This window comes from Triplophysa dalaica, chromosome 3 (genome assembly GCF_015846415.1).
Source record: "Triplophysa dalaica isolate WHDGS20190420 chromosome 3, ASM1584641v1, whole genome shotgun sequence".
Classification (NCBI taxonomy): domain Eukaryota; kingdom Metazoa; phylum Chordata; class Actinopteri; order Cypriniformes; family Nemacheilidae; genus Triplophysa; species Triplophysa dalaica.
In genome coordinates this window covers 23,002,664-23,027,512 of record NC_079544.1, presented here as the reverse complement: position 1 = coordinate 23,027,512, position 24,849 = coordinate 23,002,664, and the positions used below count along the sequence as shown (strand labels likewise).

The following is a 24,849-nucleotide window of genomic DNA, read 5'->3' as shown; positions in this document are numbered from 1 at the left end:
AGATGAGAGTTGTGGAGCTCCTGATTCGCAGACAACCCACAATTACCGCCGAGTCCCGAGACCACACGCACACTCAAAGACACACGCTGCAATTCATCTTGAGCACCTTCTCCATTCAGTCTACAGGAGAAGGAGTGACCGGCCACTAAAGAGGAAGGAAGACAATGATCCAACCATCTGTTCTTTTCATTTCCATGCTCATTTTTCAGCATGCCCCTTTCTTTTTCTCGCAGCGTGATTGCTGTAATTGGATAATTTATGACAGCGTGTCAGTCCTCTTTATTTCAGTATATTAGTGACACAAACACACGCGACAGCAAATAAGGACTGAACAACATGGATGAAGATGGAGGACCTGCTGATCTTACAGAGCACGACCACCTGCCCGAATCTGGTGCAGTTTTTTGGCGCAAACTAGTTGATAGGAAAGCCAATTGTTAATATCAGAGTTTGCTGTTTTGAGAATGATCTCACCAATTTTATTTAGGAATGCCATCTGAGACTGTAAAATGAAATTATCAGTAAAACTTAATAAAGTGATTTAATCTGTATCGTACAGAGGCGTTCTATGACACAAAGGAGTTTCTCCATTACACCCCTCAACATTCATCAGGTCTTGAACAAAACATTTATTATCACTTAAATGAGATGAAACAATGAATGATGTGATTAAGATGGTCCTTTGGGACGGACAGAGAGAAGATGAATCGAACGGAGAAAGGGAGAGAGGGAGACGGCAAACTAATTGAAAGGATCTGGATGCCTTGGGTGTAAAGTTTCAAAATTAATATCATGCCTGTTGAGGCTTCAAATTCATAAGCCTGAAATCATTCTCGAAGGCTTTAGTGGGAGAATTCATTACTCCATTAGCACATGCAAACAAAATGTTATCCACAGCAGACAAAGCAAACAAGACTGCCAAACATATTATTATAAAAGAGTCATATAAAGTTTCTTATCTAAGGTGGGTGTTTGGCATCAATATTTATCTTGCTCATATTTTTGGCAAGAACAAACAGTTTAACAAATTCTGATGTATAACCCTATACACTGTTTGTGCTATAGACCACTTCAGAAGACGTAAAAGGGAACTTTCAGTTTTTTTAGGCTTTCGCACTGCACAAATCTTTGAACAAAATGCAACTAACAAAACATTTGAAAAACAAACATGTTTTTTAAAGATTGAATTATGTATGCTAGATTTAAATAAAACATTTGTTTTAAATTTAATTATATATGAAAGATTTAAAAATGTAATAAAAAAAGTGTGTACATTTTGCGAAGTGGTCTATAGATATGAGTGGTTGTATGGTACCCAACAAATTGATGGACTATTTTTGCCGCACGGGTGATCAAATGGAAAAATGTTACACTCTGATAGATAGACCCGAGTCATATCTAAAGACTTGCAGGTGATCCAAAAACATCTCAAAACATCATTAGATTTAAACACAATCCAAAAAAATATCATAATTTGACCACTTACATGTCAGTTGCAACAAGTTTAGTCATAAATATTTAGTCATAGAAAATAAACTATTTTTAAGTATATGCATTTTTAGGAATAGGATGTGTATATTACAACAACAATCATTATAGTAACAGACAATTATAGACAAATATTAAAATTAAAAAGAAATTGAGGCAGTATAGTTAGTAGAAAAATAAAATTTGTTATAAAAACAGAAAAAATACCATTCATGAATTTTAGAATAAAACATATTCATTTTTTTCTCCAAAATAAAACATTTAAAACCCCCAAAATTAAAATTCTGACTTAATTTACTCACAGTTACAAATCTGTATATTTTGTTCTCATGAGCACCAAGAAAGATATTTTGAAGAACACTTGTAACCAAACAGTTCTTGGTCACCATTGAGTACATTACCAGGACAAAATTCTTTATAAATTTCTTTGTTCTGTTGAACACAAAATAAGATATTTTGAAGAATGTCTGGGAGCAACTTTTTTCTGGGGCACTTTTGACTACCATTGTCAAGTTTTACCCACTATGGTAGTCAATGGTGGCTAAGACCTGCTTCGTTACAAGCATTCTTCAAAATATCTTTCTCTGTGTTCATCAGAACAAAACATTTGGAAAATTCGAGTGTGTATAAATGATGACAAAATAGTTTTTAACTGTTACTTAAAACAAGAATCATAGCTATTATACAACCTTTTTTGTACACTTACAACTAAAAACAGACTGTACCTTTACGACATTTATGTAAATGACTGGATAAACTCTTTACATGAGATCAGTAAAAAATCCTACTTACAGGTTTCGGGTTCCCTATCTGATCCAATGTCTGTGTCACATTGTAACGGGTTTACAAACAGTCTGTGCTGAAATGCAAATCAGATCCATGCATATTTCCAAGCAATTCTGTGTCATTTAGTTTTATTCTGGATGAACAGTGGAGGTCTGTAGACTCAGAAAGCCTTGTAAAGTGAATCAATCCCTTAATTTAAAAAGAGGAAGGAAAATCCACGATGTGATCCCTTTAAACTCACAGACAGTGTGTCTGTGTGTGTGTGTCCATATGTTTACAGACTGTTTATGATGGGACACTAAAAGGGGCTGGTGGGCACATACAGCTCCTAAATGCACCACTATATTTCCTAAAGAACCATCCATTGTCCTGAGCCTTCAAACCCCTCTCTCTCTCTTTAATCTCCCTCACCCCCCATTCCACTCAGTCTTAACCCCTGTACCCAAAGGGAAGGTCAAAGGTCAGGGTAGGTATCCTCCCACTGGGTCGTGCACCGCAGAACATGTCCCTCAAACAGAACGTCTATAATTTGGTTTAGGGAGGTCGTGACCAAGCCAGAGACACATTAAGTTTTGTGATAGCTCTAAATTGAACCTAATAGGCAGTGATATCACCTCAATTGTTCCTTGTTAATGGAAAACACACACCTCACAAACTCTCTCACTTCCTTCCTTTAACAGACTGAGCAACCAACGAGAGAATAACACTGAACGGGTCCAAGTCTCTGTTGGCAGGCTAACAGTGCTAACAGCCGTGACAATGAAAGCTTTAAACAGCAGTCTGAGACACCAGGGATGGAAATCCCTTTAAAATGCCTATCGAGGGCTAATGACGTCACTACTTTTGAAGAAAACAATGTGAGGAATGTTGCTGAGGTTAACCCTGTCTATTGTCCACCAGGCTGAGGATCTCACAAGTGCTTTGAGATTCAGCATACTATACTGAAATCAATACTTAGGAACCCATCTTCAATGTTTGATGTGTTTTGTGTGTAACATCATTAATTTCAGTATTTAAAAGTCATTTTATCATCAATATAATCAATTACAGCAATAAACGCACATTACCAATTTTATGGCTATGACTATTTAGATGCTTAATCTCATAACTGGATTATCCGATCTAAACCTGGATATTTCAAACGGGGTCATAATTTATAAATTGACGATTTGGTTGGAAATGACAGTCTTGAAGTCAACCCACAAAAAAGTTGTTTTATACAGATATGGCGATAGAGAGGCAAAATTTACGGACTGCAAGGCAATACTGTTAAATATGATTTAACTGTTAGATATAATGTGACAAATAAAACTTGATAAACACTGATAAAAGATATTGTGGTGTTTGTCAAGTGTTTATTTATCTTTAGCTGCAGTTCTGTGATTCCAAAGATGAAGTGCTGTGGAATCACAGATGCCAAGTTCTGTACAATATAAATTAACAATCTTCTTCTCCTTGACGTATTAGGACTATAATCGAATCCCTGCTTAAAATTTCAAGATGCCCAGAAGAATCTGATGGAGCGCTTCATATTTGGACAGAAGTGGTACAATTAAAGCTAAATAAACATGCCCAAGACCAAAATATCTTTGCCCTCTGGATAATAACAACAATCCCTTTCTGTTTATTTGCTTAACACTGCAAAAGTCTGAAATCTTTGAAAACACGTCTCTCGCAGGTCAAGAAGTCCCAGATTAACATTTGTCAGACAAATAAAACAAACTACTGCGACTGGCACACCGACACCCCGCTGTCCACAAATAATCCGGAGAGTGCCGGACGGCGTTCAAACACAAACCAAGAGACCTCGATATTTTCCTACGGCATCCCCCCGAGACTCATTCCCGTGCCTCCATAAATACACACAGGATGTCATATCTCAGGCTTCTCTCTGCATGCTCCAGACTCTCTGCTGGTGACCTCTTTGCATGGTCTGTGGTAGGTGAGGTTTAACGCTGTGGAAACAAGCCCAACTCTGTGTTGGATAAAGAAGGAGGCCTTGTTCTTGTTTTTTTAATGAAGGCATAATGGATAGAGTGAGATGGCCTGGTGAGATATCACAGATGGGGGAAAATAGTGTAACAACAAGAACAAGGTAACGATATGAACAGTGGACCGGATCAGATTAGACCACACAGTGCCATGCACTTTCTCTAGCCACAGTAAAAGTTTAAGATTAGATTTGTATACTGTCTGTCCTGTAACATATTTCACCATGTTAAGTGTGCAGACATCATTTTTTTTTCTATTGGTCAACATCATTTGACCTTTGCATGATGTTTGTGTTTTTGTAACAGGTTTTTAAATCAATACATCTTTGTATAAATATAAACATATATATAAACAAAAATTATTTACACAAGGTAACTAAATCCCAAATTGGCAAAAAGACTTTTAAGCTTTTAAATCACATTTTTTTTATTAAAAGATGCTATTTGGTTTTGTATAAAAATGTTGGAGAAACTGAAAAACCTATGATAACGGTGGAAAAAAACATGCTTGTTTTAATAATAAAAAAATCTATATGTTTTAAGCAAACATTGACATTTTTTAAATAAATAAATATCAAGCAACATGCTTATATTATATTTTTTAGGAACAAAGAAAAAAAAAAAATCCATAACAAAAGCACATAAAGTTGCCAAAAAGGTAAACAAAAATTAACATGGAAACAAAAAATGTAACAATCAAATTCAAAATAATCCTAAAACTACAATAAAACTGAAAACAAGACAAATAATCAAATAATCAATGGTTTTTAGTTACTTTTCTAGTACTCATAAAGGAATCGCATGAAAGGAAAGTTGGTTCTGAAGAACACAAGCGTTATGATGACGAAGCTGACGTTTCTGTGAACTAAATGGGGTGTTATCCTGCTCTACCTACTGATTCAGATTTATTCATGAATACATCTTTCAATATGAATCATCACTGTTCAGAATGTCAAGCTGTGGATGTGACAAGTCGCTTTGATGAGCTCATCACAATTCTCTCTACCACCAGTCTCTCACCTCCTGCTGGAATCCAACAGGAACTCACAAAATTAAAGCCAGATACATTCATAATACATTCATAAATAGAGATGGGTGGAGGCACGATTAGATAATGTGACTATGGAGAGGAAAGTTTATAGATGTGAATGAAAGACTAATAAGTACTAAAAATGTACCACGGTTTCCTGCGGCTTCTTGGAGAGTGGTGTGCTTTTAGTTTTCTAGGTGATCAGACTTAAAATGTTCCCCTTACAGACAATAAAACAAGACGAATAAGAATTATATTAAAACTCCTAAATCATGATTTAAACTAAACCACCCCAAAATCCCAAGCAACCATATGACAACCATTTAATACAATTTAGCAAACACAAGCAGTAAAATTAGTACAACCGAAGTCAATTTAAAGAAAAACATCCCAACCGCAGGACAATTTTCCCCCATTTTCCAATTGAAGGACATTGCTCAGTCCTTTCGATCATACACAAGAACAAAGAGGGTAAACAAAACCCTCTGGACATGCCATGGCTCTTTTTGTACAAATACTATGTTTGGTATTGTTTTTGGACATCTACAACATTTATTTTAAATACAGCATTTACAGGACTCTTACCACGGTATTAATATGAAAAACAATCGTTGTACCTTACAATGATGTAACTTTGTTTTGAAAAGTAGTGGGTGCAAAGACAACAAAAACAATAATTTAATAAATTGTTTCTGTAATAACTCGTTGGGAATATTTATCAATTATAGTGGGCGGTCCGTCCATTGGCAACTCTGCTTTTCGACTCCAGCTCTCACAGCATGTGGTTACCAAACTGTCATTTACATTTAGCCGTACGCTTTTCATCCAAAGTGACTTACAAAGAGTTCAGGGAGCAATAAGCAATATGTCATACCGGAGCAATAATACAATATGTGTCAATACAAAGCTACCAGTTTCAACAAAAGCTAGACCACTACCTGTTGAAGAAAGAGAGAGGGTTAGTTTTTTTCTCATTTGTCTGTCAAGTATTCACAGAAGAGTTGGGTTTTTAAGTAGTTTCTTGAATGTTGTGAGAGATGTGGTTGACTGGACCGAGTTAGGAAGAATGTTCCACCATGAAGGAGTTGTGAATGAGAATGAGCGGGAAAGCGATTTACTGCCCTTATGGGAAGGCAATGAAAGACGCAGCTGGTTTGCTGAACGCAGGGATCTTGATGGGGTGTAGGAGTGTAGGAGGGTGTGAAAGTATGCCGGTGCAGATCCAGTGATAGTCCTGTAGGCAAGTATTAGTGACTTGAATCTGATACGGGCTTCAACTGGTAGCCAGTGGAGTGAGATGAAAAGTTGTGTCACATGAGCCCTTTTTGGCTGTTGGAAGACGAGGCGTGCTGTTGCGTTCTGAACCAGCTGGAGTGGTTTGATAGCCTTTGCAGGGAAGACCAGCATCCCATTTGGGAAGGTCCTTGGCTGTTGCGGTGCATTACACATAAAACTGTTTATTGCTATGACTCAGAATGTCACTCGCTCATTTGTTTACACGTTTTTACACTTGGACACTGGATGCACAAGCAAGCACTGCGAGCGCGGATGATGCACGCATTTCATACTGGGCACGTTTCTGGAGTCTTGCATGTTTATCGTCCTAAACAATACACACCTTCTGCAACCGCAAGCATTTATTAATTTTTTCCAAATCGTGGAGGGGACATGTCCCTCCCGCAAATTACGCTTATGGTACCATAGTACCAAGATCCTTTTTGCAGGGGAAGCAAACACACAAGTGAATCATTGCTCATGTTTTGATACAGAAAGACACTAACGAGAAACGTCGTCAAAGACATAGCAGTGCATACGAAAACAAAACATTCAATATGTGAAGCGCAAAAAAAATCTAAAGAGAAATGAAGAGAAGAGATGCAGGGGGAAACTCATCAGTTTTCCTGTCAAACTCTCTGTCTCTCCCTCACACACACACACATGCAAATACAGTTTTCCTCATCAGTACACACCAGGCGTAGACAACAACACACCGCTTCACCTTTAGCTTCTTACTGCTGTAGGAATCTATTAAAACATGTTTGAGCAGCAACCTTCACAAACACACACAGTCAACGACCATCTCTATTCATTTAACGCTCATACACACGGTAAACATTTTCTGATTTGCATCCGTCTTGATGAAGATCGTACCCGACGGCTCCTTTTCCTGTGTATCTGCTAAGATGAATAACTTCCAGTCATACTCTAAATTCATATGTGGTTATGCATGCTCTTCTGTATTTGACGGGACAAGGCTGAGACACTGCACAGGGTTTAATATGACACGGATATGATATATGAAGTCATATTACAGCATCGCTCACAACCTAGATTAGAGTGTCTTATGTAAGCTTCTTTAATATACTTTATGTAATATTGCATTCTCGAAGCGCATTGTAATAACTACCCTGTCATTTTAGGTGGTGGATATGTCTGAGAAATACAATAAACCAGAGAACGTTTACAGCGCAGCAGATTCTGCAAACTTCCCGATAAGCGCATTACGGATATTAACAATGATGGAAAATGCTACACGGGCCACCACTGGGTCTGATAAATGAATAAATTCAGTCTAGACTTTCTCAACTGTCTGGTATAACCAACAAGCACATTACATGGATTACCTTTTCCTGTCTGTAGTTAAGTATTTTGACAACAATGTAGCTTGAAGTTTTTATGGTTACTTTTATTGTGACAATTTTTTTACATCCTTTATTTCAATCTTCATTTGATTGATATGTCTTAAACTGCTTTCCTGTAGAGCGTCACTAGTAACCCAAGTCAGCTTTGTTTCTTAGGAATAACACACGCCAAAAGTGGAGTTTTCGCTGCAGCAAGCTCTTAGTAAATATGTCCCTTAGTCTTGTTTTATAAAAGAGAATTTAAGAATTAAGTTCATTTATAATAAAAAATCAGAAAACGATCTGCCTAAGGGGTAAGAAAAATATGTATTTTCTTGTTTTAGGTACTTTTACTTATTTTTTTCTTGCCCCATTTTTTTCGTGTTTTAAACATACATTATAATTTTTTGTTTTTTGACAAATTTTTTGACAAAATTCAAGCAAATATTTTCTTATATGAATAAAAAACCCACTAAATCAAGATACAAGGCAAAAATGCTTAACAATAAACACCTTTTTCCAGTGATCTTAAAACACATAGGTTGAATGTACCTGTGTAGGTCACTTTGGATAAAATGTCTGCCAAATCTGTAAACGCAGAGTTAAAGTGAAAGCTCAACCAAAAAAAAATTCCGTCATCATTTACTCATTTCAACATTTCAAACCTGTATGACTTACTTTCTTCCGCAGAATGCAAAATAACATATTTTGAAGAAGGTTGTTAACACAAGAGCACTGGCCCCCATTCACTTGAATGGACACAAAACCAATGCAAGCGAATGGGGCAGTTAACACCCTTCTTCAAAATATCCTCTTTTGTGATCTGCGAAAGAAAGTAAGTCATACAGGTTTGACAAGAAGGTGAGTAAATGATGACAGATGTTTTATTTTGGGATGAACAATTACTTTTGTATATCTATCTGCATATTGATCTTAGTGTAAACAGGCCGTTAGACATCAGTACAGTACGACAGAGTACAAGTCTAAGATAGGCCTACATAAAAAATACAGACCCCATTCTCCACCCTCACAATACTTTCTAATTAGACTTCACAGCTCTCTACCTACAAGGCCTACTAAAACACATTGATTGAACATCCTCGTGACAGTGTTTATTGACTAATTTGTGAAGGTTAGCATTAGCATTAGCGCTGGCGCTACTCAAAGGCCCCTTGTGAATCGTCAAAGAGTGCAGGCTTTGATCTACAGGAGACTCGATCATTGCAATCCTGCCCATTACACCAATATGAACAATATATCTGATGGAACAGAATATGAAATACAAGGAAATTCAGGTTTGTAGCTGATTCACCGACACTTGTAAAGATTTAGCTATTTCCTGGATTTTTGTATGGAAACATATTTTAATGGTCTGTCCGAGTCCTTCATTGGGCGGGGGACGGTCTTGTTATCCTCATGCATAGCTCCTTGTGCGCTAACATCCATAACTTAACCTGTGTAAATTTAGCAATGCAGTCGAACGGAGTATCTGAAAACCGCATGTCACGGCACGTGAGGCTGGCACATGAATTTACAGCCCACTCGGCGCAAGGTCTTGGGGGACAGAGAGTAAAGAAATGAATCACTGCTGTTTTTATCGTGTCAGCTGGTTTCTGAGGGCAAAGGCGCCACATGCTTATAAATACAGGGGAAAGTGAATATCAGCTGGAGAAGAAACTGAATATCAGTGTTACAGATTCAGATGATACTTAAACCGCTTACATTGATCGGAGATGTAAACTGTTGTCGCAGCAGCTTGCATAACGACGAAAAACCTACAACTCCTACGTAAAAGTGATTAAGCTAAATTAAGAGCATTCTTAGAGGATTCTTATAGAAGCTTTAAGAATACGGGCCCAGATCTTAAACAGACGTATTACAGACGTCTCCGAGATGTATTGCAGATGAGCGAACTATTGCAGATGTCTCGCAGATGTGAATGCAGACGTCAAATAAACGTAAGCTAGATGGAGTGTGCTATATTGGTTATGATTTAAAATGCCCTTTATAAGACGTTTATCAGATGTTTCTATAAAGCAACAGCCTAGTATCATGCGCAGTATGGTAAATGTTCACGAAAAGAAATTGAGGGTACACTACATCATTTTTGCGCTTGACTATTCTGTGTATGGCTTATTTAAATAAAGGAATGGACCTGCAAAATATAGACCAGATAAAGTGTTCATAGCCATTCATGCAAAAACTCTCCGTACCAATCTCATCAAGACACTATTATAACAGACGGAAACAGGGTTACGCCGGGTTAAAAACTTCATTTCTCTGCTACAGCTGGAAGACCTGTGAGCAGTAATGCGCTGTGCTGTGGAAATGAGCATAATAAAAGTGTTTATGAGTCTGGTTTACGAGAGAGATGTTTTATAGAGGGTGGCAGAGGCCCCGGGGACAGACACTGTCACTGATAGTCACTGTTGCTAACTATCATTTATTAATACCTAGCATTTAAAAAAGGCCAACTTCATATGAGGCATTTGTGAGAGTAGATATAGCTGTCTAGTCACTTGAATTTAGCACTTCAAATCCAATTTATTCATCTTAGATTTGGGGGCATGAGAACGTTTTAATGTAGTTATTCATTCTGATCAAATTGTTGGATAACTGTCCTCCATTTGACTACAGGGGACATTTCATACAGAAATATTTAAGCTTAAAGTAATTTTGTTGGATGCCAATCTGGTTTTCATTGATCTGGCTGGTCTAATGGCTTTGGGCATCTTATCAAGTTGGCCAACCAGCTACTCCAGAAGAATTCAGGACTCCATCTTAAATCAGGTCTGTCCAGCAAACCGCCAGCATAGATGGCTATTTACTATAACTGATCAATAAATCTATTCTGTAAAAAAGGGCAACCAAGTGGCCTCAGCACATAATGTAGATAACTCCAACATCCATTATAGATTATCAAAAATAAATATCCACCCTAGAGAGTTTCACCAAGATCTATTACTCGGTACTTACTAATGTTACTATAATAAATCCATGGTAAACTTTCATACCCTTTCATAAAGACATAGCTACTAGGCATAGCAGGAGGGTGTGTGTGAGAAAGTCTTTTTTTATTTATTTACCTTTTTACAGCTGAAGTAAAAGGGCTGTAAAAATATACAGCTGTCTTCTGGGCGTCACGGCAACAGGAAACTTCTGCGTTATCACACGCAACACAAACTTTCAGAGGCACCTAACATCTCAGGTGTGTGCACCATGAAACAACTCCAATCGTACCAAAAGGCAATCAAAATGGATAAAGCAATCAGACAGCAATTTTAGTCTAGATCTCTAATCCCTGTTAATAAAAATCAACCAATCAATATAGACGAAAACAGCAATTTGACAAGACTTCAATCGGCCAGGTGGACAGCTTGATCTCCCCACAACAATCTCAATCCAGGGATTCTTGTTGAACTGTTGTGACTGGATCTACAATCTAAGAACATAGGAAATCTGGAAAGAAAACACTATTGAAAAAGTGTTCTTTAAGTAACAACGAGGTCACAATGTAGCACAACACTTTACGTCGTTGCACACTGTTACAACACTTAGGATGTTGTGTTACATCCTAAAAACAGCCATTGTTTTTAGCACACGACCTGTGATTGACACATAAATATAAAATGCAGAATTCTGCACAAACCTAAAGCTCCCGTTCGCTAGACACACCGGTTGCGTTTTCTATTTCAAAGCCAGAGGCTGATCCCAAAGCCAAGAATCTGCATTAGTGCTGCTTCATTTGCATTTATGACAGCTTAAGTTCTGCAGCAGGCTGTAAATATGCACACATTCCACATAAAAGTCAAACGAATATGAGACACAAATATGATCACGCAGGCACAAGGCGATAAAACAATCTATCTGTGGTATAGATATGCCATCACAACAATGAAGGATTTTCAAGTTGTGTTTATACTTGAGTTGAACCTTCATACATACTGTAGCTACTTCACATGCACTGCAGTCTTTAGATTTGTTGGATGCGGCGATAAGAAAAAGCTGTGTACGCACAAGTACACGCAAGCTGTTGGTTCCTATTTTAAAAACTCTCTGTTGATTTTTCCATTTCCTATTTATGTGTCATCAGAAAATGTTGTGGAGAGTGTGATGTTTAAATAATGAGACAGGTTCAGATTTGTGACTTCATTTAATAATTAATGAGAGAAGCTAATTACCAGAACACACGCTGGGACAGAGAGAGAGAAAGAAAGCCGAATGGAGATAAGCGATGTGCGCTCTTAGATGGCGACAGAGACTTCAAATAAATACTCTTTATGTAAACACTCCATTCTGTGTGTAACATAGATCACAAGTCCTACAAGAGATGGAAGCTTAACTGTGATCTATCACAACCGTAATGGATTTCTCAGGCTTTCCTGCTTTCGGTAAACTTACACATCTACTTGAAACATACTAGTCTGTGGCTATAAAGGTTTATGTTAAAAGCGGGATGTCCGATTTCTCATAGCTATTGTTGATGTTCAAATCACCAAAGCAGACACACCCCTACCCCCATCTTTCGCTTTCGTCAGCGCTCGGATCGACTAATGGCTGTCCTGTGGACTGTGCACCTTACTGCTGAATGGCTACAAGGTTGTTTGGGTACTCGGCCCGACTAGCCTAATTCGGAAAAAGGATACCCCGCTGTAGTAGAGTAGGCGGGGCGAGACCGTGGTTCGAGTCCGGTGAGTAATTGTGAATTAGCGCCAGCTGTGCGCACACCGGGCTCGAATCACGTAGGAAATAGGGAGCATATAAAAGGAACGAGCGACCGGACCGTCGAAGAGAGAGGACCGGGCCCGAACTTATGTTAAGGTTATATTTATGCTCTTGTGTTTTGTATTTGTTCTGTTCGCCGGCGGTCGTCCGTGAGGGGCTGCCGGCTTTTATTATTTCTGTTATTAAATGTTTAAATGTTTGCCGGTTCCCGCCTCCTTCCTTCCATTTTATGGAGATTTATTACACCCGCCTTTAAGGTGATGTGTTTAATTTTGTTTCTTTTAGCTTTTTACTTTCTCTGACACCCTAAGATCTTAGTGGTGAGCCCAGCTTCATGCCATGGCTGACAGAATTGCCCTCCACCCAAAACACTCACTCTTGGGAAGTTTTGCAGCAACAAGACGATCAATGTCTTAAAAACATCTAGAAACTCATGCTGCAAGGTTTGCCTCTTCATAGCCATTTCTGTTTGAAACACAGATTTCAGGTTACTTTACTTACTTATTATATGGGTTGAAGTTAAAACTAGCAAAATTGACAGTTCAATCTAAAAGTCATTATATAGTACTTATATACCTTATATCGGTGTTTAGTACCGCTAAGAAGATGAAGTATTTTTCTATGCAAACCCCAGAAGCAAAATAATAAACCAAAGCGAAAACAAAGCAACAACCCAATGCAATGTTTAGTAAACATAAACTCAAAAGTTAGATATTTTAAAGCAAAAATGTAAAATGCCAAACTGGTGTTCACTTCCTGAAAAAACTTTTTGAGACTAAAAACTTCGGACTTGGATTCGACTTGGAGGAAGTATTTGATTTTTTTATTGAAAACAACACAAATATTAAAAGCAACTGAGAGAAATGGAAACTAACTGGAAAACTATAGCATAACAGCTCGGAATGAAACTCTCTTCCTGGGGAAGACCATCGTTCCATCGGCCCAATGTCAATGGGTTTTTGGTTTTATGCCAAACAAAATGTGTCGAACAAAACCTCTAAATATTTTTTTATTCTATGACATAAAACACACCAGATATAACGCACTCATGATTTTTAAAGCCTTATTGTGGCTTAAAGTGACAGCATCCTTTCGCGGGGACATTAAACGTAAACACGCATAGAAATCTCACAAATGATGCAACATGGACACGAATCTCTAAAAACATGGATGGAGATTAATTCACAGAGTAATTACCAGGAAACACGTTTGAAAAAGTTGTCAGAAGCTTGTGTTGGTGACGTTGATATCGTGCGACCGTAGTCTGTTGATAGCATCATGTTAGCTTTTTACTCCGTTGATTGTGTTTATCTGTAAAGATTACATTGACAGACAAACGTGTATCAGAAATCTTTGTTAGGCACAGAGTTTGCTTTTTGCAATCTTCCAAAAGTCTATGGGAAAATTCCATAGGCGGTCGGTCGAGGGAACCAGTGCAGTGCTAGTCATCTCTTTTGTTGTGAATCGGCAACATAGGAACATGTAAATACTCAATAACTGATATTTGATTAAGTAAAAAGTTACAAACTGTATCTGTAATGTTTTCCCGTTCTGCTAGAAAATTTAAAACCAACATTTTCTTTCACAGTTTGGTGGATAAGTTTTTTCACATCAAGTTTATTCTTGGCTCATTTACTGAGTTTGCTAAGTTTCTTTGCCATTAATAAGTGTTGCCGCGAGGAGGCCACATCCCATAACCTTATAACAAACTTTAAACCTAGTTTTCCACTCAGACACTTAAATGTGATAAATGCGCAGGCCTGTGTCGCTCCGAAACGTTCCCCTCAGGTCCCAATGAAAGTCAGAGACTGTGAGATCCTCCGTCAGGGCATTAATGTAATAATCAAAGGAAGAGAAGAGAAGGGGATAAGGAAGAAAGAGAGGGGCAGAGTGAAAGAGAGACGGTTACTGCTGCAGATGGATTGGCTGTGCAGGTTTGGCTCTCTCTCTCTGACTCTCTCTCTCACACACACACGTCCGTCTGCTGCGGCCTAATGCCTGTTGATTTATGATGGTGCCACAGGAAGACCGCAGTGTTGTTGTAATCCTCTCGGCTCAAAACTGCAGGGACTATTAGTGCAACTTACCACAACACAAACAGCCGGGGCAGTTCACCAAATCACAGAGACAACCAACAAAATCAACAACTGTGTCAGTGATTGTTTAACCATTTCTGCTTGAACCTGCTTGAAATGTCCATTGATGGGTGCTGCGTAAAGATCCTGTCAAGAAATATAGAAATCATCAGACTGGGTCTCCTTTTGAGTTAAAAACGGTCTAGTTTTACCAAAGAAGATCAAGACTATAATACCTGGATAAAACTATCCGTTGGCGTTTCTGTCAATACCAGCTCTCAATGCAATAACAATATGACTGTCAAATAATATTTGAAATAGCAAGCAACAATACCGTGCATAGTTGAGATAGCAAAATGAACGTGAAACGTATAAAACATTTAACAATTAAGATAGATTTCCCATCCAGACTTTGGTTATCTTGTATAATGTTAATGACCCTCTGAAGTGTTTTGAAATGTGCAGTTTTGTTTTACTGCCATAGGAGGAAAAATAAATACTATGAGGGTCAATGGGGGATGAGACCTACTTGGTTACGGACATGCTTCCAAATTTCTTCCCTTGCGTTTAGCTGAACAACTTGAGGGTGAGTAAATGATGATCCCTTTAAGGCATAGTTCACCCGAATTTTTTTTTTCGTAATCTACTGACCCTCTTGTCATTTCAAACCTGTATGACTTTCTTTCTTTTGCAGAACACAAAAGAAGATATTATGAAGAATGTCGGAAACCAAACAGCACTGACTTCCGTTGTATGGACGGCGAGACATTTCTCCAAACATATTTTTTTTGGAACATACAGGTTTGACATAGTAAATCAATTTTGACAACATTTATTTTCTGGCACCTGACGTTATCCCTCTAAAGAGCACGTTCCCCGCAATCACATTTTTCAACATTAAGTTATTGTGTAATGTTGCTGTTAGAGCATAAATAATACCAGCAAAATGATCAAGCTCTAAGTTTAGTGCCAAGCGAGATATTGTCTTTAACAGAATTCGCTTTTCAAGGACAACAGAGAACGGCTTGATCGGACTACATCCCTCTACTTCCCGGGTACATGATGTCACCATTCCGAGTGCTTTTGTATAACCTCCACCCACAGGAATACGCCAAAAAAGGGGCGAGGTCTTCCTTAGAGAAGTGGAAGAGCCGCTGGAGTAGTGTTCGGTCATCAGAGATTTTAAACATTTAACTGAGCTGCCCGCTTTATTACTTTCACTTTCATCACAGTCCAACAGCTGGTAATAAGAATTCAGCTTCACACATTTTAAGAGAACTAACGGTCAAATAACAGCTTTCAAAGCTGTTCTGTGTAATACACTGATATTGTGTGTGTGCGCTTACCCCTTAAACACTTCTTTGAAACGTCCTTTGAAGTCCTGCTTGCAAATCTCTCCTGGTCAATCTGCTTGCTTTATTATCCAACTCTGGTCCAATATAAAAAGGCAAAACTAACGCCTCTGTTATTAGTGTTAATTAATATAACCTGTCTGACCCCTTCGGTCTGGTGTCATTTCCCTTGCCATAGATCTTTAACAAAGATTGACGTTTGCTCATGCACTAATAGACCTTCAATACACTTCAATCAATCTGCATGTTTTTAACTGATAAAATGAAGTTGACGCCATTGTTACTGTTTATTGCTAAAAGCCAAAGTTTATGAATCCACGTGAGAGGGGCACCGACCAATCACAACAGCCTGTGAAGCGGAAGACAATCATGAAAGACCTGGTCACTTATACCAATCAGAGCGTTTCGGAACGTCCAGTCGTTTTGTTAGAAGTAGGACAGCGATGAACTATAGACTTGAAATATGTGAAATATAAAGTTTTTTTTTTTAATTAGAAACATGAACATCCATTGTTTAACACCCAAAAAACATAAACAAAGCCTCTGAAACAGCCAAAGACTGGGTCCTTTAATACAAATGTTAAATATGTGTCCAAAGCAATTGCAGGTGAGAAGCACCGCTCTGAAAACGAGAGACACTCACTAGAGAATACAGCCGTTCCTTCGCAGCCAAGCAAAGAATAAAACACCACACCACAGACTGTTCACAAACAGCAGCAAAGCTGATAAACATGAATGTGCAGAAACAAGGAGAGGATGACAGAGACAGCAGAGCCAGTCGACTCTGTTTCTAGTGTTCTTTGCCGGAGGGCAGCTATAAAATGAGATGTCTGTGTGTGGGGGGGGTTGTGTCTGTGTGCGCAGGAGAGATAGAGAGAGTAAGTGCCGCAGTGTCTGAGGCACAAACTTCTCTGCAAACTTTCAGTTCTACTGTATTTCCCGAAATCAACTTATCCTGCTATGTACAGAGGTGTAAAATTATTGTGGACAGCAGACCTTGGACAATCGGTCTTGTAAGAATGTGATGTTTTTGTTCATATTGAGATCTTTTTTAATCTTGTGAGATCTGTTGGACACTGTTGACATTTTCTCAACAGAAAACATGTGGGAATACCGAGGCCTTTTCTCAACAGCAGTCTCCATTTGCTCTCAATTTAAAGGGATCGTTCACTTAAAAATGAACATTCTTAAACATACATAGAATTACATGCAATGAAATTCTTATTCGACTCTCCGAATAGAATAGAATAGAATAGAATAAGAAATAGAGATGGGAAAGGAGGCGAAAGTTAAACTATAGATAAATAGTGCAAGGGGAGTGTCCATATATGTAATATATATGTGAGTATACATTTAATTTTGGATGAACTATCGGTTTAAAAAGTCTGATGGAAACACCAGCACATCAAAATTAATGATGACAGACCGTAATCCAAGACATAACACAATGAGGTATTTTAGCAAGATACGCACATAAAGATCTTAATAAATTTCCGAGCAGTGTGAACCCAAATTACACACACATTCCACAAGTCTGAGTCATCATCTCCCATCCTCTCTTCACTATCCTGTCAAATAAACATGTAATTTCAAAGAAATGGCAGGAACTTTTATAAAGTAATTGTTTCACAGACGCCCAGCCACAATTTGAAGACCCCTCACACATTGTTGAGCTTGTGAGATGCAACAGATTGGCTGACGGTACGGTGAGTGGGCAGCTTCAAGTGATCTCGCCGCTAAAATATCTAGCTGAACCTGCGAAATGGGTTCCGACACCAAGACGTGCGACAGTTGCAGATTTCACCACAATACAATCACGATGGGCATCTGCCAGTGACGGAATTACATTTAAAACAGGACAATGACCTGGAAAATAAAAAGGCTGCGTATTCATTCTTCTTTATTTCTCGATCCCTGCCAGAAACAAAAGGCATATGAAGGCACGGCTCAATCTCATCGACCGCTCGCAGGCAATTAATGTCCTGCTTAATTGCTTAAGTCTATCAACGCTTTCAATTTGGCAAGTCTCCGACTCTCTTTTGCTGCATTCGCATATATGCATGCCGGCCGAAGAAAGATATTAGATTCTGAGCTCCAACCGATACACAGGGATTTGATTTTATTAGTATAATAAAAAGGATATTTGGAAAACACAAACGTAGAGTCTCTGTTCTATTTCTCAAACACACACACGCACAGCAATCATAGAAAAAAAAACGCTATGAAAATTTTCAACATGACTACCCTGCTCTCCCTACTGATTCTTCCCCTCCGCTTCTGTTGCCGTGGAAACAGTAAGCGATGTTCAACAGGGCCGACTCTCTGATGGTAAAAGAGAGAAATATATCACCGGCAGCCTCATTTTCACCCACTGAGAGCATATGTGCGATCAAATATTTGACTTGGGTTTGACAGATATATACGTGATCTGATTTGATCAGATCGTGTAACCAAAGTTTCGACTGAGTTTTGAGAACTTATGATGTCTTCATAAAACTCCTTTTGTCTAGGGACTGGAATATCACGGAAGTTCAGGAGTGAGGTTATTCGACTTGGCAAATGAGTGTCCACCTAGCATCCATGCAGAATCACACCTAGCAACCGAAATGGTATAGAAATCACATAGCAAAGTTTGGCAATCGATTACTATCTGATTATTTTGACTGTATACATTTTTGCCTACTGTATATTATGAAGAAATAAAAAATGCAAAAAAATGTCCCTTCTGGTATTGGTCAAAATATCAGAACTACATGTTTAAATGTATTAAAATATGTAATAAATTGTTTTTAATGTTATTTATTTATTCTTTTCAATAGATTTACATTCAGTTTCTACCAGAACACACAGATCCCGTTAAAAATGCCTGCTGTTACTTCTGCTTTCCTCACACATTTGACATTTTCTCCTCCACCAGTCCCACTTCTAAACAATCCAGCCCCCCGCCCCCCCACACACACTAAATAATTATACTTTTGCATAATTACATTTCATGGCCGACGAGACCTCCGTGGCTCTTTCCTACTCCCCTCTTAAAGCTACTCAATGGCTGGCGATACCCGATGCCCACCGAAACCATGGCAACCGTCAACTCATTATCTCAAGACCCCCGCAGCAACCGTGAGGGGAGTCAAATCAAATCATATCATAAACGTCAACAGGGGAGAAGCTTTTAAAAGCACTCTTAAACAACTCATTATTGAAGCTAGTTGCTGTGCACTTCATTTTGCGGCCGTTAAAAAGTCATTACAGCCGAGCCGTGCTTCAGCGGGATAAATAAGGCTAACAGATACATGAGCTAGCCGACAATTAATTGTGTTACACAGAGATGCTTAATGACGATTTGCTTTTCGGACCATCAAATATGTAAGCATGGAAATCGATCAGCGATGCTGGGGTTTTTCATTGGCTACGGTTTACGAAGAACTGATTGGTATTTATTAAAAGCACGAGTATGTGATTGGCTGATCGGTTAAATCAGTAATCACTGCTTTATTAGGATTAATCATGCATATTGTTACATAATTATCATAAAAATACTATAATCAGATTAGAAATGGTACATCTTAATTAATCAAAAGCTGTCACTTAAAGATAAAAAATTGCAAAAGTAAGTCACTCTTTTTTGATCATGATGTTTTACCTAAAATAAAACACTGACACAAAACTCTGTGGATAATTTAAATGATATCTCAAATCATGTGATAAGTTGAGGAGAGGTCTACTATTTTTCAAGCCAATGTAAGGACCAGAACAAGTGACTGGGACCAGCTAACCCAGGAAGCAGGACACCATTCAAACAGAACACCTTAGCAACCATTGCTGCAAATTGTTTTGCGTAGGTAAAGTAGCTTTACAGAAAATACATTTAAACAAACGAGACATATGGGAAAAAGTATATGAAAAAAACTAAAATGAATAAAATAAAAAATAGAGAATATATAAAATAAATATATATATAAACTAAACAAAAAAAACTAAAACTGAAATAAAATAAAATAAAAATAGAGAATATATAAAATATAAAAAAATATGTAAAACATGTTTTAAGGATGAAGACAGAAAAGTATAAGGTATAGAGATGTGTAAGTATGGAATATTGTTATGATTCATCAAACACTCCAAGAGCACAAGACAATAGACAAGAGGGTGTTTTAAAGGGAAACGAACATAGGATAATTGGCAAGGGACAGGTGTGGGTAATGAAACACTAATGGGAAGGTGATCAACACAAACTAGGAAACAGGAGGGTAGGGAAAACGCAGACAAGACATGAGAAGGCGCATGTTAGCCAATATGTAAGCAAAGACATGTCCATCTCACACAAAACCCAAGAACCTATGCCATGACTCCACTGCAAGACAAGAATAACCATGACATGATAGTGGAATCATGACAGAATATATGCAATGTCTGTGCTAAAGTAAATTGTGGAAATTTTGCATAACGGTTATACATTTGAATGTAGGTTTATGTGCAAGTACCGTTCATAATACATGGCAATATTGCAAATGATATTCACATACCGTTATATTAATTGTTCTATTGACACACTTGCTTCAATGCCAAAGTCTAGTTATAATAGCTATAAACCTTTCCAATACATTCCACTTTCCAACCGCAAAGTGAGACAAAACGTACACCGATAAGATGTGCATCACGCCTTTTTGGTTCAGAAAGCGTGCTTCATGCAGATCGTGCTGCATTGATATGTTTCCATCCCTCTTAACAAAGACATCTCTCTCCCGCTCTCTGCATGTGTCATTTTGACAGCCTGTCAGATTAACCGTCTAGTTAAGAGCTGCGATTGTTTGTTTGCGTATCTGCGTGTGTGCGTCTATTCGTTGTACCCTACAGCCATTTCTGCAGCCGTTTCCAGACGCAGTTAGTGGATCAACTCTCTCCTGCAGGGAACGGTGGGTAATATGGTTCTGTGCTAAAGGAGTAATAAAATACAAGTCCCTTTTTTAGTAACAATAAAAGCTCTAGCCAGAAACGGTTTTATCTATAGTACACTTCGGCACTGTTCTGTTGATTAGAGAAATCTTCTGGAATTCAACTCTGAAATTAAATATTGGCGTCTGTGCTTTATTTAGCCACACAGGGAGATGGGAAAGCGCTGTCGTACATACTAACGTGAAAGGGAAGCGAGATGATTTGTGTAGTAATTGGCTCAGAGATGAAAGGTCTTGTCAAGGGCACAACTGCAGTGGAAGGGTAAAACAGTCAGCCTTCCGCTGTCATCCAGTGATAATCTTCTAATGTAGTGCCTTAACACATTTGTTATTGTCACATTGTTTTAGAAGATTTAACAGCAGATAACTAAACTAACACTCGAATGCTGTTTTTGTGCACAATTTCCTCAAAGAGCCAAACAATGTGAGTTAACACTCTCCCTATATCACAAACAATGTGAGAGAAAGTATGTGCCAAACTTTAAGACATTGATGCTTGTTTTAGAAAACACCAAACATGACTCAATGTAGCTGTGAGCATTTCTTTGTAATGATCACTATTACCAGCATTCTTAGATGAGTTTTATATGAATTCATTAATATTGTAAAATGCATCTAGGCACCACACAAAATTCAAGGTCCGATACCACATTGTGTATAGTATTCATTTGGTACCAAATACTTTTATAGTCTTAAGTTATGCTTTTGGAAAGGATACCATCCCAGAGACAGCTTGGGTACAATTTTGAACATTTTGTCTGACAGTGCACAGCAGTAAGCTAAATGATTTATGATCGGTTCTATAAAATCCAGGTTACATTTTCAATTGTAATTATAAGATAACAGTCATCAAAGTTTGATTTCGATCATTAATTCCACCATGATTTTTGTCTTTGACATGACTTTACACAGTCAATATTAAAGATTCTGCTGTTCTATTTTCACATTATGTTCTTTACATGATGTAGGATGATTTTATGCAACAACCAAAAAATGACTTCAGCTGGGTTTTCACTTTTTTAATTTGAGATTTCAGACAGAGGATATCATTTGATCTTTACCCCCGAAAGATAAGAACGTAAAGTAAACAGAGACGGCGATAGAAAGGCAAAAGTTACAGATTGCCGCTCTACATTTATCCACAATCTTAACAAGATGAGCCACTGCCATTACAATGAATGGGGAGGAACGCTCAATATGGCCGCTCTAGTGAAGAAAGTCCCGCTTTGCAGTAAACAGATCCCATCATCAATCGATAAAAGCTGACGATTCTCTGGGGCAGAGCTCTTGTGACGCAATTGCCAGCCTGTGAAAAGGGTTATTTTAAGATCAATTTAAGCTGAGCCAAAAATGTCGCAATCAGGTCATTTCACATCTGCCTTCCACCATTGCAGTATTGTAAAAATGGCCGCCGAGTGGCACAACTTCCGTAACAAACTTTGGCTACATACATTTCTTGAAACTGACTACTGTACACGTGTGTACCTATTTTACAAAACAAACTGTTAATAATATATCACTTTCTGTTATTATCAGTCATATGTATAATATAAAACATCTCTCTTATGATATGTTTTTTTTTTGCTGTCATAAAACACTATTCAAATATTGACATACTTCCTTTTAACATACAAGAACCTCAGAGTGTTGGTGAAACATGCCTTCCATGAATTGTGCCCAAAAGTTTGTATATTCAGGCAAAGAGCTTGTCACTTTATTCTAAGCTCGGCCGGCCATTACGGTTGTCTGAGCAGCTCTATCCACACGGTTTGCTAATTCAGAAAACCGAAGCTTTTTGTGAATCTTCAAAGCGGCAGAGATGCAATGCATCTCTGTTTACCTGAATAACAGCTTCATTTAAGGGGGTGGACAGTGCACACAACAACTGAGATGCAATCAGACATGAGTGGAAGAGAGACAGAGAGAAGACACAGAGAGAGAGAGAGAGAGAGAGAGAGAGAGAAATCAGTATTCTACAGTCATGCCTTATATCTGCGACAGCTAAGGGCAGCTCAAGAACGCTCTACTGCACACACACACACACTATCATTTCTTATTGCTCGCCCGGTCTGCCTCACCCCCCACAAACTCATCATAAAGACACACCAACATAAATATTCACTCACTCAATCTATCGCTCTCGATATATATTCAGATGAGAAGAAGTTAAAGCATTGAATAAAACAAGAGGCCCTAAAGTTAAAGGATAATAATCCAGGTCACCTTCACCTGCACCAAACACTCACACATAGAAAAGCACATGCACTCACAAACATGTGCGCTGTCTGGCTCCCCGATGTTAGGTTCTGGGCTCATTTATCATACTCCTAATTCTTCGTATTGATTTGTAGGACAACAAACCCAGAATCCTTTCCAACCACAGACTGGATGTTACAGTGTTTCTGTTAGTTTGTCTGAACACATGGGGCTTAGTTAAACTGACTGCAGACACACTGGCTATGATCCGAAATCGGCGTACTGCTTTCTACTTATTATGCAGTATACACTGCATAGTACATACTATAAAAAAATCACATGACCACAGTACATTGAATGTTCAATGTGCAATAATAGCATCCAGATATCACCTTGGATACAGATACATATGGCCATTTTGCATATTCAATCCAACTTTCAGTTACACAAAGAAAATGTTTACACTCAAAAGAAGAATTACAGGTTAGATCTTATTAATATTTCAATAATTTCTCCAAGATGAGATTAAATGGAGCGCAATTGTAGAGTGCATCTATATGTCCAGTCTTGGTTCTGAAAGGTTAGGTCTTAACATCCACAACTATACTTTGAATGGATAGTTCATCCAAAAAAGTTCTGTCATCATTTACTCACCCTCTTGTCATTTCAAACCTTTTATTTCCTTCTTCTGAAGAACACAAAAGAAGATAGTTTGAAGAATGTTGGTGTGGTGCCCATTGACCTGCATTATTTATGTATTTGTACAGTAGAAGTGAATGGGTACCGCCGTTTTCAGTGAACAACATTTTTCAAAATATCTTCTTTCGTGTCCTGCAGAAGAAAGTCATACCGCTTTAAAATGACAAGAGAGTGAGTAAAGGACGACAGACTATCCCTTTAAGTAGAAGGTTATCCTGAAAAAGAAAAAGACTGGACACTCCTGGTGTATGTAGAAATACAGAGAGCAAATAGTTTGCCAACACGCACAACATTAGCAGCTGGTGAAAGAATCTGATTCCGTCCTTATTTTATCAACTAGACGGACTTATTGGATAATATGCTCTTTCCTTAAGAGCTTGTCTTTCTGGCCATTTCCCCCGTAAAGAGACTGGATTTTTTTATTGAGGTGTGGGGAAGTTAAATGTCGTAATGCACTTTTCAATTTTCTGGCCAATTTATATGCTAATGAGGAGGGTACATCTCCATTAGATTGGCTGGCATGCGGCGGGGCGATCAGGTGATTTTCTGCTCTCTCTTTCTCCTTGTATGTAATTAAAGGGGCCGACGAATAGCTCAACATGGCCGCATAACCCACCCCTTCCACCTCACTCTCCTGGGCAGGTTTTATAAAAGATCCTTGATAAGAACTGTTTGTTGCTGGATTTAAAGACCCAGTGACATAAAAACAGAGTTTGGTTGCGTTTACTACATCTCTGTTAGTGTACTTCTATGCATTGTATTTCTTTTAGTGGATGTATGCATTTTTTGTGCATTCTCTCGGGTCTCTTAGGGTTTGTCCGAATCCACTTTTGCTAGTTAAAGGAAGGGAAAAACGGTTGACGTGCCAGGCACATGGTCTAAAATGGTTGTCCCTATTCTCTTCATGAGTCATGGTTGTGTTTTGGGAAAA

The 24,849-nt window shown here is 38.2% G+C and overlaps 1 protein-coding gene across 1 annotated transcript in view; it reads right to left on the bottom strand.

The window, feature by feature from the left end:
- The window catches only part of sema6ba (sema domain, transmembrane domain (TM), and cytoplasmic domain, (semaphorin) 6Ba), a 117,491-nt gene that overhangs the window by 67,516 nt on the left and 25,126 nt on the right, over positions 1-24,849 (bottom strand). The window lies entirely within an intron of this gene.